We start from the raw sequence: 4286 nt of genomic DNA on the forward strand, positions 1-4286 counted from the left end.
GCCCCCCCCGGGCCAGCCGGGCTCCATCCCGCGTAACGGTGACTGGGGCAGGCAAACGCCATCGCTCCCAATGTCCCCCCCTTTACTTCTTCTTCCCCCGGTTTCTATACTGCACGTGACGCCATACGGTGTGGTTACCCCTGGGGTCGGTTGGGGTCGGCTGTCCTGGCTGTGCCCCCTCCCAGCTCCTTGTGCCCCTGGCAGAGCTGGGAGCTGAGAAGCCCTTGGCCAGTCTCAGCACTACCCCGCAACAACCGAAACATCAGGGTGTTACCAGCATTCTTCTGGCGCTAAATCCAAACCACAGCACCATGCCAGCTACTGGGGAGAAAATTAACTCTGTCCCAGCCGAAACCAGGACACACACTTTTTTTTTTTCATTAATCCTCCCTTTAATTGTTTATTTTTTTGGGTTGAGTGAGTCAGGCAACTCTGCTGCAGCTTCAGTATCTGCAGGTACTGGAGGGAACTTTCACGTCAGGCAGCTCCACTTCCAAGGCTTTTTTTTTTTTTTTTAATTTTATTTTTTTTTTCTTTTTTTTTCCCCTCCTCAGATGAAGTGCTGAGGAGGTGCGTAATCAAGTGTTAGCTGCATAATTATAATTACTCTGAGAGATCAGTTCAACTCATTAAAGAATAAAAACTCGTCCAGATTTCTGCCTGAGTAGGAAGAAACATCAAATAATTGCCAGGCCCTGCCCATGTTTCATTGAACGGGCTACCAAGGTGCGCACCACTCTGGCACAATAGTTATTCCATTAATTTCCTGGTGAAGCTCGGAGGCAGCTTTGCCCGTCTCCGTCTCACACCTCTTTGCACAAGCTCCCAGCTCTTTCCACCAGCAATGGCAGTGGTGGTGAGGAGGAGGGTAACATCCCCAAACATTCCACTGGTGAGGGCAGGGGTTGTTTCCCCCTGCTTCAGACACCACCCCGGGCTCTCCACACCCACAAACCCTTGAGGTCCTCTCCGAGGTGGTTATGCAGCATCACGGCGCCGGGCAGAGGCTCAGGGGATGCTTCTGCCTGCCAGCCCGATGGTATTCCTGCCGCCACTGCCGGTCCACCTCCCTTCAGCCCACGCCGACCTCCTGCTCTCCTGGCGTGCAACCCCGAGTATGAACAGAAACCAAGAACTCATCATAAAACTGTGATTCTGTGGTGCCGTGATCCTCCCAGCCTGCCTTCTCCTGGGCTGAACATCTACACTCTCCTGTCCTCTCCTCCTGTTAAGGTGTCCTGGTCAACTATCTAATGCAAATGCCATTAATTCCCATTAAAATGCAATGCCCATAGCATCGACTACGAGAATTCACAGGGAAAAAAAAACCCTGGTACATACAAACCATGGGAGAGGGTTAAGGGAAAAGAATGAAGCGATGTCTCCTTCTCTGCAGACTGGTGGTAACACAATGCCCTGTCTCTTTTTATGGCTGGAAATCTGCTGATCTAGCTCATTTTTTACAATGAAAGCTCAGCAGAGGTGCCACCTACTCAGCAGGTTCAGAGGTCCAGATCAGATAAATCTACCGACTCAGATGCTTATCAATACTGTGTCCAAATTTAGCAACACCATGCTGATCTAAAGAGCAGCAGGACCTCTTGTGAGAACAGGTTCTCCGACACATTCCCAGCAGCTGCCGGTTCCAGACAAGTCGGGATGCCCATGAAATAAAGCACATTTTAGCAGCCAAGTGGCAGGGCTGGTGCTGGATTGAATCTGGCTTGGTGCTGCTCACTGGCCATGCATGGACTTGGGCAAAACCCGCCCTGCCCTCTCCTCTCCCGACACGTTGAACTGAGGAAGATGAAGAAGACACTGCTGGAGGTATGAGGTCTGGTGGGGGATGACGGTGGGACGCAGAGCCCCGCCGCACGCACATCGCCGAATTCCTGTGTCCCCGTGGCCGTAGGTGGCTGCTGGGGTGCAGTCTTGGGGGGAAACTCCCCAAAGCAAAACGTTCAGTCGTTATTCCCGAACAGATGAGCGAAATGCAGGCGTTACCTCGAGACGCTGGATACTCTGAAATAGCGAAGCTCAGAGAAAAATGTAAAGCCCCGGAGCAGCAGCCGTGCCTACAGGCAGGGTCCCCAGTGGAGCCCGTCTCGGGCAGATGGATCCCATCCTCACCTCTGCCAAACGCATGTGGGGCGTACCCAAAACCCCACGCTTCATTTTGCCAGATGCCGGCTCCTTTCGGCAAGCTCCCTGCGGAAAGGCAAGGGACAGGCGTTCCTCTTCCGCGGGGACGTCAGCCGGCAGTGGGCGTGGGGAGCGCGCCCATGGGAAAGAAAAGTCTGCAAACAAGGAACAACCGGCGCGATCAGGGATCACCTGTTGAAAAACTAGAGTTTACTTTAAAAAATCTGCCGAGAAACGTGTGTAAAATGTGCAGCTGCAGCCTCAGCCGTACTCTGGCGGCTTTTGCTCCGTGTTGCCACTGGTATTTATAGCGTTGTAGCAGATAAAGCTGAGATCAGCAATACGCTGTGCTATAAGGTGCACCCGCCTGCGCGCCTAACGTGCCCTTGCCTCAGATGGCTCATTAATTCAATCGGCAGAACAACACCCGTGTTTCAGGCAGGTGAAATACTGGAGATGAAGGTGTTTGCTCGGGATCAGGGCTGGAGCCGAGGATGGACCTGCGTGCCAGGGTGCTGCATCCAGCGCAGCGCTTGAGCTTCCAGGTCCGCTCTCCCCTCTCCTCCTGTGCACGCCCCGGAGCAGAGGACGCCTTCCACGAACACAACGCAGGTGGCCACGCCGTTGCAAAACTTCTGATCACAGCAGCTCACAGAATCACACAGAATCCCAGCATGGCCGGGGTTGGCAGGGCCCTCGGGAGCTCACCCAGTCCCACCCCCCTGCCCAAGCAGGCTCACCCAGAGCAGGGGGCACAGGACAGGGCGCCACATGGGGTTGAAGATCTCCAGAGAAGGAGACTCCACAGCCCCCCTGGGCAGCCTGGGCCAGGGCTCGGGCACCCTCACAGGCGCGTGCGACTGGACCCTCTTCTGCTTCAGGTTGTGCCCATGGCCCATGTTCCCATGGCCCCCATGCCCATGGCCCCCTGTCCTGGCGCTGGGCACCACTGAGTCTGGCTCCGTCCTCGTGACCCCCACCCTTGAGATATTTGTAGGTGTTGATGAGATCCCCTCTCAGCCTTCTCTTCTCCAGGCTGAACAAGCCCAGCTCCCTCAGCCTTTCCTCCTAGGGGAGATGCTCCAGTCCCCCCATCATCCTTGTTGGCCTCCTCTGGGCTCTCTCCAGGAATTCCTCATCCTCCTTGAACTCCAGTCCCCTCATCATCGTAGCCTTTAGAAACACTGTGAATTACGAACACGTGCTCAGAAGCATGCAGTGAAGAGAAACCACACCAAATACCCCCCTCTGCCGCCGGGAGCAAAGCACGCATCCTTCCGAAGCAGAGGTAGAAGCTGACCCAGGTACCGGTTCCCTCCGCAGGACTCTTCCCACCCTTCCCAGTGACCGTGGTGAGAGTTGGATGGGGCTAAAACAGAAGCAGGAGGAGCAACTTCTCATCTTTAAACTGTTCAAGAAGCTCCTCTGCCTCTTCTTGGGAAATCTCTCTGCTCTGCTCTGTGACATAGCAAATCACGAAGTTAATGAAAGTTCTTGCCTGGCTTCCGAGCAGACACGGGATTTGTATCTGAAAATTCTGCATTTTCTTGCCCCTCAGGCCCTGCCCACAGCCCAGCCCCAGCGCCCGCTCACAAGCAGACCATCACCTCCCATCCACAACCCTGCTGCCTTGTTCCTTGCACCTCCCCCGGCTGACACGAGCTGTAATCCCAGGCAGGAGGCTGAATTTCACAGGTTATTGTGTTATCCGTCCTGGCAGCCCCTCCGCTCCTCTGCGGACAGTTTGCAGACACGTCAAACAAAATCCGGCGCATGCAGTTTGTTGTAAGTGTCCGACTGCACAAGGCAGCTCGTTAACCAGCAGCAGGAGCCCGACCGCCGCCGCTCCAGCCTCCGAGGGTATTCCAGCAACCTCACTGGTGCTCCGGCTGATAAAGCTTGCGTTGGCTATTACCGGTACGGCAGATGCCTGCAGCTGTATGGACTAGAGCCTTATGGGCACTGACAGTTGGCAGTGGTGTGGCTGACACGCCAGAGGGACGGGATGTCATCCAGAGAGACCTGGCCAAGCTGGAGAGGTGGGGTCATGGGAACCTCATGAGGTCCAACAAGGCCAAGGGCAAGGTCCTGCACCTGGGTCGGGGTAACCCCCAGTATCCATACAGGCTGGGGGGGGGAGGGTG

At 55.3% G+C, this 4286-nt stretch overlaps 1 long non-coding RNA gene across 1 annotated transcript in view; it reads left to right on the top strand.

Annotated features, from left to right (window-relative positions):
* Window positions 1-6: 6 nt before the first annotated feature.
* Window positions 7-4286, top strand: part of LOC118451807 — a 7239-nt gene continuing 2959 nt past the window's right edge. The window contains exons 1-2 of the long non-coding RNA XR_004841364.1: window positions 7-100; window positions 1998-1999. This is a non-coding gene — a long non-coding RNA (uncharacterized LOC118451807). The remainder of the gene's footprint in view (window positions 101-1997; window positions 2000-4286) is intronic.

Source organism: Egretta garzetta, unplaced genomic scaffold (genome assembly GCF_000687185.1).
Source record: "Egretta garzetta isolate BGI_Z169 unplaced genomic scaffold, ASM68718v1 scaffold602, whole genome shotgun sequence".
In the NCBI taxonomy this organism is placed as follows: Eukaryota; Metazoa; Chordata; class Aves; order Pelecaniformes; family Ardeidae; genus Egretta; species Egretta garzetta.